This window comes from Chiroxiphia lanceolata, chromosome 13 (assembly GCF_009829145.1).
Source record: "Chiroxiphia lanceolata isolate bChiLan1 chromosome 13, bChiLan1.pri, whole genome shotgun sequence".
Lineage (NCBI taxonomy): Eukaryota > Metazoa > Chordata > Aves > Passeriformes > Pipridae > Chiroxiphia > Chiroxiphia lanceolata.
Window position 1 is genome coordinate 1825481 of NC_045649.1, and position 14887 is coordinate 1840367.

The following is a 14887-nucleotide window of genomic DNA, read 5'->3' on the forward strand; positions in this document are numbered from 1 at the left end:
CACTGCAGACAAGTCAATCATGTCTTTGTTTAAGGAGCTAAGAAAAACTTTGTGCACTGAATTACAAAGCAAGAGTTTAATTTGTATTTTGCTCGCCCAGGGAGGACCCCGATCCTGTCAGGAGAGCAGGCAAACCTCCGTGTTGCTGCAGCTCCAACAATGCCTTTGGGGGTGTCCTCTGGTGCTGCACCTGCTGAATACCCTCTGATGAGCTTGTTCCAATTAATCCCACACACATTTACACACACACCAGCCAAGGACACCCAACTGACAGGAGCATCTCTGCTGCCAGGGAGCTTCACACATTTTTGGCACAGCAGATGCTATAAACAAAAGCTTCTCAGGAGACTCTGGGCCACAGGCAAACTCAGTCCTCACATCTGCTCGGCAAGGAACAAGGAACCCTCCATTTGAAAATCAACATTCATTATTTAGGGAGTTAAAATCCAGTCAGGGAGGATCCAAGCCCTGAAAACTAACTGGCTCTCCAGCCTGTGGAGTCTTGCTCCAAAACATCTCCCACGTGGTGCCCAGCTACAAAGCTGAGTGGAAACTGGAGAGCCTGGGCAAGGAAACCTCACATATGACACCCCTGTGCACTCAAGGCACCAAGACAATGGTATTTTAAGAAAAGAAACTGGGTGGTGGGAGATGCTTCCTGGCTCAGAAGGCGCCAAGGTGAGACCCACCAAGTCTGGTCTGAGATGCACTCACAGGGTCACAGGGCTGCCACCTTGTGCTCCTTCCACAGCTCCAGCATCTTAGAACCAACCTTAGAGCCTCTCACCTGCTCAGCACAGGAGTGACTCCTGCCTGCTGCAGGCAAAGAGCACTGCTGGAGACAAGTTTCATGCTCAGAGAACTTGCCAGAGAAGCCTTGGGTGCTCGGCAAAGGAAACTGCTGGCAGGAAGGGACCTTCATGGAACTGCAGTGATAGAAACAACAAGAAACCCACACCAGGCTTGCAAACACCTCAGCACCCAGTGCCCAACCTGATGCTGGTACCTCAGCCCGCTCTCAGACTCAACCACCTGCTCTCACACTCAGCTGAGTTCCTGCTGTTGAACTCACCATCGATTTTTCCAGCCCAAACCTTCCTCCCCTCCCAGGCAGCTGGAGGGGGCCCAAGCCATTCCTTGGTCCTGCTTCTCAGCCCAGACAAGGTCACTTCCACATCTTCTGGAACTGCTGCAAGGAGAATGCAAGTGAGAAAAAGCCTGATCCACAGGCTGGTACCTTGGATGCTCAAGAGCTGAGGAAAAGGCATGGCTGGGGAGCTCAGCTCCCTGGATGACAAAGTCTTTTAGCTAATGACTATTTAATGTGCAGTGCATAAGCAGCTTCTGGAGGGGGAAAAAAAAAATGCACTTCAGACAAGCCACCCTTCTCCATCCTACCAGGGTCTGAACCCAACCAGAATCCAAGCCCTGCTCTCTTTACAGGCACAGGTAACTTAGTTTGTGCTGGGAGCTGCTCTACAGGGCTGAAATCCTTTTCCCATCCCCTGGGAAATGCTCTTTACATAGCTCTTCTCCTCCTGCAGAAGCAAGGGAGCATAAAGCCAAGGGCAACAGGGAAGCATGTTGCATTATTAACCTCTCCTTTGCTGCAGTGCTAAAAGCACTATCAGCCAGCATCCCCCAAAAACCCTGCTGCAGGCTCTGAGATGAGACCGCACAGCACAGGCACTCTCTGGGTTCTGAGAACCAGAGCCTCTGGAGGGGCTGAAACAGGCACCTCACAAACATCTCTGCTGCTGTCACTGCAGCACTCACCAGACTGAAGCCACAGAGGTAACTGAGCACTTTTGGTGTCTTGCACCAGGCTCTCCTCTCCTCCAGCCAAGGTACAGAACCTCCTCCAAGCCCAAGCACGTGGCAGCTCTCTGCAAATGGACACCACATGCTGCTAAACCCACGGCAATACCTGAGCAGCCAGCACGATTCTCCCATGGTCAGCTCCAAGGACCACCCTAAATGCCACCAGCAGGCCTTCCCTCCAAACCTCTCCAGGCTAAGGGAAAAATGCTCTTATGCTTAACCTGGATCACAACAGCTTGGCTGGCATTGGCAGCTTCTGGCATCACTTGGGAGCTCCATTTGCAGCAGGACTGGTATCCTCTGCTCCTGTCTGCACAGCAGGTCGGTCACCCCCAACCCCAGCAGGTCTAGTGCCTCCCTGCAGGACACTTCAAACACCAACAGCTGCTTCTGTGATGAGAAGCAAGGAAGAGATGGATGAGAAAACACAACAGTTGTTGTAAGTGGGACGCGGGGAAGGAGCGAACCCAGCCCGTGATGTGCGTTTCAGCTGGAGCCACAGGAGCACCTGGCACAATCACAGCACTACAAAGCACCAGGCTGTTCAGGAGCAGTGCTGGGAAAGGACTTGCTTGTTTTATTTATCACTTGTGAGGCACTGAAGGGACAGGCTGATCTCCTTGCTGCTGCCAGGCAGCTGGTGCAGCTCCCTGCAGGGCACGGGGCAGGCTGCGGGCACCAGCTCTGCTGGGCAAGGAACTCACCAACCACAGCAGAGACCAAGACAAAAATCAAAGCTGAACGTGGCTTTACCTGCACTGGGGCAGTTGCCTTCACAGGCCCAACACAATCATGCAACAGCCACAATTGTGGAGTGTGAACTCAGGCAGAATCCCGAAGCGACTGCTGGGCTGCTTAAGAAGGGACTACTGGATTGCCTTTGGCTTAGCCAAATATTTGACTGCATTTGTATCCAAAAGTCTTTTGCTTAAAAGATTGGGAGTTTTGCTAAAGAACAGTCATGCAGAGGCCGTTCTGGACTGGAAGCTGAGCCAGGGCTTTGATTTTTAAACAAGGCATCTAGTACATCCCCTAAAAGAACCTCTGCTCTCTGCCCTGGAGGTACTGTCAGACTTTACAGCAGTTCCCTGATCGAGGTCCCCGTGCTGACTCCCAGCACATCACATATTGGCAGTGGGAGCAGAGGGGCAGATTTTTATTTTCCATATAGAGGTTGTCCAAGCTGAACTGTTAAACAAGCTCCTCAGCTTCTTCCTTTGAACTTCTTCCCACCCTTCACATGTCCCAGGAACTATAATGAATCAAAGAGGCAGCAACAAAAACAGCCTCAAACATCTTCTGAGATTCTCCTTCAGGGAAACCTTCCCACTCATGAAAGACCAGCTTTGTAATAAACACATGGCCTCAAAAGCAGAGAGGAAAACCCTTCCAAACACAAAGCAGGAGTGGAGCCACTCATGAAATGAGAGGGGTTGATCAGAAAAGCTGATGGGTCTGTGAAGCAAACACTAAGGGCCTGAAAGACTGAACCTGTCCAGCCACTGATACCATTTAAAACAACCAGGGTTTTGGAAAACAAACAGTAGCCACATTAAAAACAGAAATTTTATGTATATATATATAAAAATTAAAAGCTAGGCACCCCAGTGGGGGCAGGAACAGCCAGGTTTGCTTCTCAGTGGCCATCAGCACAAGCATCTCTGATTTCCAAGTCTGAGCTGCAGGACAGACCCACCTGATCAGAACTGTCAGCCTCACTGCAGAGTTTTGTTTTCCCATTATAGGAGCAGCTCAAGAGGGTGCAGGTTTGATTTGAGCAGCCTCCCTCTGCCAAGGATGAAAGCAAGGACCTGAGTACCCCAATTGTGACTTCCTCTCACATTGAAAAGTCTTCCTAGTGCGCTCTGGCACCTGATCTCATTAAAAAGCAAGAGAGGGAACAGATGGAAACATAAAAAGAAACTGTCAGCTGCCAACCACTGATCCCATTCTGTCTCCATCCCTCTCCCCACTGTGGTGGGAGCACAACTGGCTGCTCTTGCAAGGACAAGGCGAGCAGGAAACGAGGAGGATTTCAGCAGAAGTAGATGAAACCTTGGTAAATAAGATCTCCTTTTGTCAGGAAAGGCAACACACGATGACTGTGCCACGTCCAGGAACCCTCCTGTCCCTGCAAACAGCAAGGAGTGGTGTGCTGGCCAAAACAGCCACTGTGCCTGAAGCCTCTGCAGCATTCCTGCACCTCCGGGCACCAGCAATCTCAGGAGCAAAGATGCAGCAGGTGAGCTGGGATCCCCAGCTGGATTCCCTGTGGGAATCCCTCACTCCTCTCTCACAGCCTGTAGTTCAGCTGTTGAAGCATTCCAGGAAGCCTCAGCAGACCCAGGGGAGGTCCTATAACCAAGAACATAAGAGAAGGGACACAGAGCCTCCATCCTTCCTTTCCAGGTGTTTTCTTCATGCCTGTCCCCAGGATATCCCTCCTTGGGCTCCACCACAGAGACAGCACTGCAAGTTTCCCTCCCAAAGCAGCACAGGGACTCCCAGGGCAACCAGGCCACAGAGGAGAAAACTTCCCCATTTCCTTGACTGTCCCCAAACATTTTCCTCTTCCCCAAAGACAAGGAAAAAAAAATAAATCCCCCTCCCCATGGCAGAGGCAGCACACAGGATGGACCAAGGATGACACTGAAGGTCACAGATTTGCACTCATCTAATTACAGCTCTGCCAGAGATCAGGCAAGGGGACTGATCTCACAGGGGCTCAACCTTCCATATTTACTTGGGAGAAGGCAAAGTCACAAGGGGTAGCAAAAAACTCACATTCACCACAGTGCTGGGAATGCCATGGGGAGGCTGATCTACCCTCTGCCTGTAATCAGCCTCTTGAATTTCTGAGCAGCCCAGTGGTTTTAGCAACATATAAAATCAGTTTTCCTAGTAGAAAATGGCATCTTTCACCCAACTAACTTGATGGGAACAAAATGTACTACTGACAAACCTTATCTGGTCCATACCCTTACAGCACAGCTTTAAAACAAGTGCCTGCAGCAGTCCTGAAAGACAGGGAAAACAGCATCTCAGCTTTGTGGCAGAACTGTGATGCAGATAACACTGCACAGGAAAATTAAGGCATAAGTTTATTGTTCATCAGCTTTTCTTCAGCAACTGCCTACAAGCAGAAGACACAAGGTGTCATCCTCCACATTTGCTGTGGGCTTAGATGCCCAGCACGTCTGCAGTCAGGTCACAGAGCCTGCCTCCTGCCTCAGTCACCCACCTAAAATCCCTCAAGAGAGAAATGGAAGGGCACTGAGCGTTCAGCTGGTGCCTTCAGCCCTCAGCATCCTCCATCACTAAAAAAAAACCAGGAGCAGGCAAGTAAAGTTATGCCCAGGCACCAGGACCTTCTAGAGGCATCCATCAGCTGAACTCCTAACTGAGACACAAATATCTACAGTTTCTCTTTACCAAAGCTTCAAGGCAAATCCCTTCTTTTATCCCTCCCTGGCTGCTACTGCCACCTTTTTAATTAGGAGCTGGATGCTGATTTCCCCCAGACAAGTTTACAACAACTTGCTGGGCTTCAGTTTAATTTTCCTATGACTACAAGACAGAGGTTTCCAAACCTGTTTGGAAACTATTTTTTTTTCCTGGCTGGTCTCTCCAGCACTGAGAACTCCTTTTGCAAATGATATCTCATTATAGACACATCTGGGATTAACCAAGCCAGCTACATCAAACCTTCACAAGGAATAGCTGGGCTGCAAAGGGAGCTGATCAATCTCCTTATGGAGCAGATCTGGGAATTAGCCCAGCAGTGGGGCTGGTCAGGAAGCCAGCTTGGGAAATGACACTTCTCCAGGAGCAAAAGGAGCAAGGGCTTTGCAGGCTGACTGGAGAAGGTTCCAGCTGCTGAGAGAACACAGCTCCCTCCTCCCTTGCCCTGCAAGTCCTCCCTCCCCAGGCAGGGGCAGCAGATCAGACAGCAAACCTCCCTTCAGACAGGACATGTGAGGCTGTGATGGCAGCTTCAGTCCCTTGCTCCTCTCCACAGCTCAGAAAGCTTTTCTGCCCCATTGGACACACGGGTCTCCACACGCCCTCGACTCAAGAAGGGACCCTGGGGAGGTCAGACCAGCTCCTCCAAGCTTTCAAGCTCACTGGGCTGCATCTCTGAGCAATCCTCAGTCCCTGCACATAAGGGCAGCCCTTTTTTTAGTTGGCAAACTGAGCTGAAAAGCAGCTGGGGAGGAGCATTCACTTGGGAAGGCAGGATTTCTCCTTCCCAGCAAGTAGCATTTGCAGGGCAGCAGTCAAACTGGCTGACATTTGCAGAGAGCTCTGAAGGCACATAACCCTCTGGAAATGCCCATCATCAGTCTTGCTATTCTTGGCCCACAAAGCTTGTTTGTCTCCCACAAAAGCTGTGAGAGAGCACAACTCTTGCACACATCCTGTCTCCCTGGGAACTAATCCTACCTTCGTCCTTCTCGACTTAACTGTTCGTTTGAGCCCACAGCAAAATTTCAAGGTCTGGAACACCTGGCACGAAATGAAAACAAAGATCAGGTATCAAGTGCCACCTCTCCTGGGGATGTACACCCAACAAGAAACCCTCTCTCACTATGGCATAATACAGGTAAGCCTGAAACAGCTGCTCTTGGAGACAGAAGCAACACAAGGGACTCCCCCAGCACATCCCTCCCAAAGCCCTGCTTGGTCCCGTGGCAGGGCAGGGGCTGCTGCCAGCATGGGCTCCTTGCCTTCCCAAATTTCCCCCTCAACATTCCCCACTTGCCCCAAGACTATGTACAAGCCCATCTGGCAAATTCACAACAACAGCAGTTGTCCTTCCAGTAAAATAAATTCATCTAGAAGAGAAAAGGCAGCTGGCATCTGCTCCCCGCCAGAGCCTGCAGCAGACATTTCTTCATGTTTTATAAGGCTCTTTTCTCTCCCTTTCACTCCTCATAAAGCAGACTGCACAGGTCATCAGCAGGATCAGGCAGACAACCATGGAAAAATTTAGGTGGACTTTGGATGTCTGTGGTCCAACCCCCAACAGACAATTTCCAAGTTAAAACAGACTGTGCAGGGATGCACCCAGCAGTGTTAGGCGTGTCCCAGGATGGAGATTCCCCACCTCTCTGGATCACAGAAGCCTTCACTTGGCTCTAAAGTTCCCAGGCACACATTTGTCAACTCCAGCACAGGCTCCAAGACGTGCTGTGTGCTGTGACCCCATGGCCCTTGCTCTGCAAGGTAACCTCAGCACATGCCTTCGAAGTCCTTGGCTCCTTGAAAAGGAGGAAAAGACTCTTATTTTGGGTATTGTTTGCTTTTAAGCAGCCATCTGTTGAACTATTGTCTGAGACCAAAATGCCAGCTGCCTCATAGTGGAGAGGAAAGCCAGCAGAGAGGCACTGAGTTATCTGCCCTGCACACTTGAGTGCCAGAAGATGGGTAACAGACCAATAACCCCACTGAAATAAAAGCAACCTCTTTTAGCAACCTTTATCTTTGGCCCTGCAAATGCAGTGAGATACCCACCTCTTCTTCATGGTCTCCTGCAACCCAACAGCACCAAGCAGGCCAGTCCTCGAGGCCATGGCACAAACACCCACTCTCTGTATGTGGGGCACTGCCAGGGCATGGTGGGCAGAGGTGCCCCTGGGTACACACCTGGCTGAGAAGATGAGTGTTAAGAGGGAAGAACTAAATCAGAGATGAACATCCAGGCAGTCAATTACGTAAACCAAAGGGAACAGCCAGGAAATAGTAAAGAGAGACCCAAACAACCTCACAGAGCATGTGGTAATTGGGATGATGAAAAGGAAAGAAGGAAAAGGGTTCCCAAAGCACCTTAAGCCACACCACAGAGGAAAAGTCAGAGAGCAGGGAACATTCCAGAGTCAGGCCAGCTGTAAGTGAACCCAGCTCATGGGCTGAGAAAAGCAGAGCTGTAACACGTACTGAGAGCCAAGATTTGCTCAGCTAATATATGCCAAAGACTCAATAAAACAGCAGCTCTATTTGTTTTCCACTGGATGAATAATCCTTTCTATCAGGATGCAATCAGGAGCCCAGCAACAATTTAGCTGGGATAGCCTTTCCTCTGATTAGGAACCTGGAAATCTCAGCTCAGCCACTTACAAGTTTCTTGCTTGCAGGGAGATTGTGTGTAACAGCCCAGCAGATTAAATACAGCAAACCTTCCCTGCAAAAATCAAAGAAAAGCCAGAGCTGCTGCTCGCCTCTTCAAACAGCTGCAGAGCATTTCAGCTGAGGGAACAGAGCAAAGGATCATTCTTTCACTGATCCCTTAAAATTAAAATTATGCAACTGCTTTCCATCACTCATTTCCATCCAGATTTAAATGACTGAAGGTGTTCATTTCCTTCTGGAGTCAGGGCAAAATAACAGGGACTTGCCACCTCCACACGTCTGCACTCTGGGCTTGTCTGTGTGTGACTTACACAGCCACTGCAATAATAGTGCGAGAACCAAAGTCTCTCCAATCACTTGATAACTGAGCCTAGGGAGGTCCAGCTCACAAAACAGCAGGGCCAAAACCTGAAACAAAGATGTGCCTGGGACACAGGGAAGAATAGGGAGGAAGATGCAATGCTGGAAGCACCGGGTTTCTGAAGCTCAGAGCAGCGTGGATGCACTCAAGACAAAAAGCTCTACATGCTGCATTCCCATACATAATTACTGGAAGTTTTAGCTTTCTCAATGTTTAAGGCTGTCCTGTACCTTGCTGGAGGTGTCTCCTACAGTAGAGGACCTTAATTCACTCTGCCTTGGCAAGACAAAGCTGTATCCTAATGACAAAAAGCAGACAGACCTGAGCTGAAACATGGGACCACTGTGAAAGTCACTGTCTGAAGTCCAGGACAGAAAAGCAAAGGTCTGCCTCCAATCTCCATCAAAAGAGGCTAATTCCCAAGTGCCTCCTGCCTCCTGGGCAGTAAATCAGTCACTGGCAGACCAGCCATGTCTTTGAGAAAGAGTCTGAAGCCTCCACTGTGAAGACCAGATGTCTTCAGCACAGGGCTGTCTGAATTATCCACACCCCAGGAATTAGCTAAATGCAGTTTAACTCATTTGCCTTCTTAGTCCAGAGCACTATTAAATCCCCACACATTGATCCAAGTTGCCAGAGGTGTTTTAACCCTTGAGACCCCCAAGATGGTTAAGAAAGCAATTTTAAATATACAAATCTCATTTCCTCCAGTGTTTAAGTGACTGTGAATGAACTGCTCGTCCGTCCTTGCTACCACCTCTTGCTAGGAGGAGGGTTAATTCAGCTCCATCTTGCATGTGATGCCTGCTTAAAACACGGAGCTGAATCAGCAGATCCTGTCCTGGAGGAAGAGGTAACCCTGCCCTGAACTTCTGTGCATCACACAGCCCTAATTTGTCTCTGCAAACGAAGGGCAAGAAGCAGGACAGAAACAGAACAATTAAACAGCCATAACTGCTGGATTTTGAGGCCTCGTATCCCCCTGCCAAAAGACACATCCAAAACCACCTGGGCTGAAGGATTGTTCCTTCAGGCACAAGAAGCAAAGCAGTAACACCTCTGTTCTTCTCCTGGTTTCAGTCACCAGAGAGTTGTTCATCAGCTCCCGGCCAGAAAAGTTCAGATCCTAATTAAAGGCAACATGTAAAAGCCCAAAGCAACAAAGACAGAGATTCATTGGCAGCATCTGGCAAGTGACAAAAATACAGAAGCTTTTGGTAACAATTTTTTGAAGGGAAAACTAAAGTTTCCAGGACTCGCCGCTGGAAGGCTCTTGGAGGAGAGGGTTAAACATTGTCAATTGGCAGATTTAAGCATTGTCTGGGAAATGTCACATGCTGTCAAGATATGACAAAGCTCTCTGCAGTGATGCCCCCAGCAAGGGGCTCATCTCCCAGAACAGGCTGATGGGCCATCAGCCCTGCCAACAGAAAGCAGCTTATTAGCAGTTGGTACAGACAGTACAGCACCCTCAAATAAAAAAAGGTCAGCTCACTAAGGCACTCAGCATCTCCCTCTTGTACCTGCAGCCACACCTGCAGCCCTGCCCTGCCCATCAGGAGACCTCTCAGATGGAGGTCTGCGCTCCCAGGCTTCCAAACCCTGGCTTTCCAGGAGCTGCACTCAATCCATTTCAGGGAAAAAAGATTAAAACATTCCTTAACTTCATCAGCACACTTCCAGGAATTTTTTCAGCTCAGAGAAAATGACATGGAAGGAGCACTTCTATTCAATTGCTCCAAAGCAAAATAAATCCAGCCACTGCAGCAGCAATACAGCTACCACTGGAGGAGAGCTCTTCAAAGCACTGAAATAAATAACCTTGCCTCCAGCTTCCAGCTGCACTGGATTGCTTTATACCACCTTACACAAACCCCAAAATAAAATGCCTCCTATAAGTTATCAAAGAAACAGCACTAACAGTGTTCTTGATGCCCACAGGAGTAGGCATTGGCTGCTAAACCTCCCCATCCTTTGGTCCCTACACCAAACTTTCAGGTCCGATTCAACCCCAGCATCAGGTTGGTGCTCTGAAATGGTGATGAAAGCGGCTTCAGCAAGATCAGACAGAGCACAAAATGCTCCTTATTAGTTCAAGTCCTGCTGTCTCTGACCAGCTCATTGCCACAAGAGCCACTTGGCCTGGGGCAGCCAAACAGCCACAGAGCCCGAGCAGGGGAGGAGGCAAAGCCTGTGGAAGAAAGACAGGTGTGTGAGAGACTGACAGAGCGAGGAGCACGTGGACCTGAATATCTCACCATCCCTTCCCAGGTGCCCCCATTTGGCACTAGAACTATCAGGGCCGATGCTCCCAAGAGAGAGACACCTGCTGCTTTCTCTGCCCTTGCTTGGCACATCAATATTTAAGTGACAGATGCCTTTACATCACCTCTGAGATATCCTTTGAGGGGAGAGAAGGAGGAAGAGAGGTGATGTGGGGCAATGCACCACCCGAGGAAGATTAAAAGAATCGAGGCTTCATGAAACCGATCCAGGTGCCAGACATTTTTCTATCTTTACAGATGTTCCTATACGTGGAACTGCAAAAGATTAAAATCCCTTGCTCGGGGAGAAAAAAAAGGCTTTGGAGACGAGCACAAAGGACAGTGCTGCAAACTCTTTCAAAGCCAGCAGAGCACACCTCCCCCCGGGGGCGACCAGCCCTAATTGCCACATTGCTTCCCGGTAATGATAGGGGGGAAGGGAGTCAGGGCAGCTGCAAAAAAAAAAAAGTAAATGAGACTCCTCAAAGGGGGGAACAAATGGAAAGAGAACATAACGAAGATCTTTTTACCGTGCCATTTGTGACAAGAGCCATCAAAGCATGGGGGTCGTTGATGGGCAGCTGGGGAGAACAGTCAGGATTCGACAAAACTGTTCAGACGGCACGAAATCAGGATGAGAATTAACACCCATCAAAAAAAGTCCTCAGTCCTTTGCTTTGCCCTAGGGGTACCTCTGTGTCACAAGGTAAACATCCCTTTCTGCTGCCCAGATGCAGACCCAGAGCACTCTTCTTCCAAAGGCAACTGCCACAGCTCTGCAGGAGGATGGGACACCACCTCTTCTCCAGCTGGGGAAGCAGAGCTCCCTCCTGATCCAACAGGCACCAGAGTGGGCTGTGCTGCTCACAGTCGCCTATGGTAGGATGGGCAATTGCTCATGGGCTCCTCAGGGCCACAGCAAAAGCTAAATCCAAAGCTCAGTCACCCCAACCTTCCTCTTCTGCTCCAGTTTCACAAAGGTAATTCTAGTTTTGAAAATAACTCCATGACTCACCTTCTGTGCCAGTGATCCCATCTTCACCGGGGTTTGCTCTCTTTCCTTAAGTAAAAAGGAAAGGGCAGGGGAAACCTGACTGAGCAAATTGTTTCCCTTCTGCAGGGGGCATTTGCTCAGCACTGGGAGGCAAATTATCTTCTGGCACAAGGGCACAGAGTTCAGCACACTCTGCTAGCAAAGAGCTTGGCCCAGGTCTCCCTTCTTGATTCCTGCTTTCTAACAAGCATCCCACTGCTAAGACAGAATTTAAAAAAAAAAAAGGCACCAGCACAGCTGAGGAGACTCAGGCTCCCACTCCCTCCTCCTGCCTTCCTCAGCAGACCTAACAACACCCAGGAAAAAGATCTGGGAGTCATCAGATATAACATCTCATTTATTCCTTACAGCTGCCCCTGTTCTTTCCCCCATATCATTATGGGCAAAATACATGGCAATTACAGTCCCCCCTGTGGGCACATTTTCCACGAGGTTTTGAAGTGCAGCTCTGAAGCAGAGCTCCACCTAAACAGACCCAGCTCTGAGATCTGCATCCCAAAGCTCAGTGGGAAATGGGCACCTCAAATCCTTGCCAAACATCAGTCTTCCCCAACAAGCCATGTAGGACACACATTCCCGTGCCCTCTGCCCTGTGCTGTGGCAATTCCCTTCACCACATCAAAGGTCTGCAATGTCTGACAGTGTTATTTGACAAATTGCTCCCTCCTGTTGCTTTACAGCACTCCTGTTGCCACAGCATTGCTTCCAAGGCTTCCCATTTACCCTAAGGAGCAAGGTTACCCCAGCACTCCAACATCAGACAACAGGTTATCAGACACTTCACTTAGTCAGCTAAGGCACAGAGCAAGCCCTGCACAATTTATGGTGCTACTGGAAGCTGTTGGGGTGGCTACAGCTCAGCTGCATTTAGACAAATCCCTTCTCCAGGCACAGCCTCATCCCACCTGCCAGGGCCCCTGGCTCAGTGCACTGGGCCTGAAGGCATGTTTTTCATCACCCTTCAAGTCCCAGAAGGCCAGGACATGAAAGGAACACCCTAAGGACACAGTCAGGGAATGAAAAAAGTCAGATAAAAGCATAACACCTTTTCCACACAGTAACTTCTGCAGCTTGGGGTGATGGAGCCATGCATCTGAGTATGTGCATAACCAGTGTGTAGGGGCTCATAGCTGGATGCTTTGCATCCTTCTTGTCGTTGCTGTCAAGACATTTTGGCTCTGCAAACCTAAATTCTGGTTCTGCAGTAATTCCCCAAAGAGTCAAACTACAGTTTCAGGCACCCCATTACCTGCAGAGGATCCTGGAAGTGTGACTGACCACAGTCTAACCTTTCCAGTAAGAAACAATGGGGCAGAGGAATGTGTGCAGGCATTTCAGAAACACACACACAACCTAAACCCACAAGGATAGCACATGTGGCATGGAAGATGGAGAGACAGAAGCAAGACCAGTGTGGTTGCCAGCTGCCAATACAACACCTGGTAATGACAAAAGTAGTAAAGGAGATTCTAACTGCTTTTAAAATACCAAGAACTAACTGCTTACTAGCCTGAAGTTGAGTGGATAATCCCTTTATAACGCAAAATTAAACTTCATCATGTCCTGGTGACCCTGCCTGACCCATCTTCAAACACATCACCCTTCTGAAAGGTCTCAGCTGCTTCACCTGCAAGACTGAACAGTGGACAAATCCCTCACTGCCAGTGGTCCTGCTACCTCTTCCAATCCATTACATTTTCATCACCACCTTCCTGCTGCTCCCCAAGGTCAATTAAGGATGAAGGATGAAGGAAAGCAGGAGAATGACAACAGTAACCAGAGCAGGGTATTAAATAGCTGACAGCAGAGCTCTGAAACAGAAGGGACAGACAGCAAGGCGTTCCTGTGCAGCAGCTTTCACAGTGCAAACACACTATAAACGGGGCAATAATCTGCTCCCAGGTCTGGAAAACCCAACCCCTTCAGCAGCAGCAGCATGACTCACTTCTGCAAACTTCCTTCCACAATTCTTAAGGACAGGAGCTTCACCTTGATACAGATCCTGCCCACCTCCAAGCTGTACTGCCATTTTGAGGTGTTCCCTCTGCTGTGGGGCATTCTCAGCATCCCAGCACAAAACCCAAGACCATCATACATACAGGCAAGGCTGGGTGCAAGTATCCTGATGTCCTATTCCAAAAAAAGCTGCAGAGCAAGGAAGTCTGTCTCATCCTCAGAGAGCTTGCAATAAGCATTAACAATACTTGTGCCACCACTTTTCCTACTTCAAGGAATCTTTCTCATTCCCACTGTCTAGTTAACCAAGTAGAAAATATCTTCTCTGGATCAATCCTTCCTTATTGCCTTCCTTCTCCAGCACTGCCTGTTCCAGGTTGGACATCACCACTCACCAGACATGACTTGCTTTAGAAGTGGATTTGTTTTGCTTTTTACTTTCTATTATTGCTGTGGTACTTTGTGCTTTTAGGCTTGTGTTTTCAAATTCTTCTTAGCAGTTACAAGCATTAACAAAAAAAAAACAAATCCAAAAGAGAACAAAAAGCTCTCCAAATTCTAACACAAATAGTCTGGGATTTCATGAAAAGTTCAGCACTGAAAGGAAGTGAGGAAGATTTGAAAGATTGTTCTGCAGTTGAGAGTCCTCAAAAATAACACAGCAGAACTCCCATCAAAACATGCAAAGCCCTAATTTATGTCTTGCTTTTTTTTCCAACCCTCAGCTTCACATGAAGCTCAGAGTCCATACACATTCCTGCCACACCTCCCCAGTAGCAGCTTTCAGATACATGGACCTCTTCCACTTGGTTTGCCAGTCAGCCCCTACTTCAGTAGCATCCCTGCACCTTGCTCTGCTCTAGTGGGTCAAAAATTAGCACATCCATTTGCCCATGCTCATAAACCAGGACTGTGCTGCAGAGGCCTGGGAAGGTTTCTAGGTACAGAGACAGCTCCTCTGGAATTAATGCATCTTGCATCAACAGAGGCGAGGCCTTAATATTTCAGCAGGAACTAGGATTTCATGTGTTGGCCCTATTCCAAAAACTCAGGCTACTTACATCACATGCACTGGAATCAAACAAAGCATTATGGTTTAGTTAATTTTTTCTGCTCCATATATCTTCACAGGCACAAGAAACAGCCTTCTGAATTTGAAATGGAGCCTGAAGTTTCTGCAGAGCTTCACTTCCCAAAAACCAAATATTTACATCCACTAGCACCAGCTGCCTCTTTTCTTTTCTCCTCCATTTCATTTCCAGATGCATTGTTGGTGCATCTGCTCTATTAATTAAAACTGAT

The 14887-nt window shown here is 48.7% G+C and overlaps 1 protein-coding gene across 1 annotated transcript in view; it reads left to right on the forward strand.

Moving 5' to 3' along the window:
• The first annotated feature begins 9516 nt into the window (after nt 1-9516).
• LOC116793193 (purine nucleoside phosphorylase-like) overlaps nt 9517-14887 on the forward strand; it is a 37448-nt gene continuing 32077 nt past the window's right edge. Inside the window, exon 1 of the mRNA XM_032700857.1 lies at nt 9517-9528. The gene's annotated coding sequence lies outside the window, so the exon portion shown is untranslated. The remainder of the gene's footprint in view (nt 9529-14887) is intronic.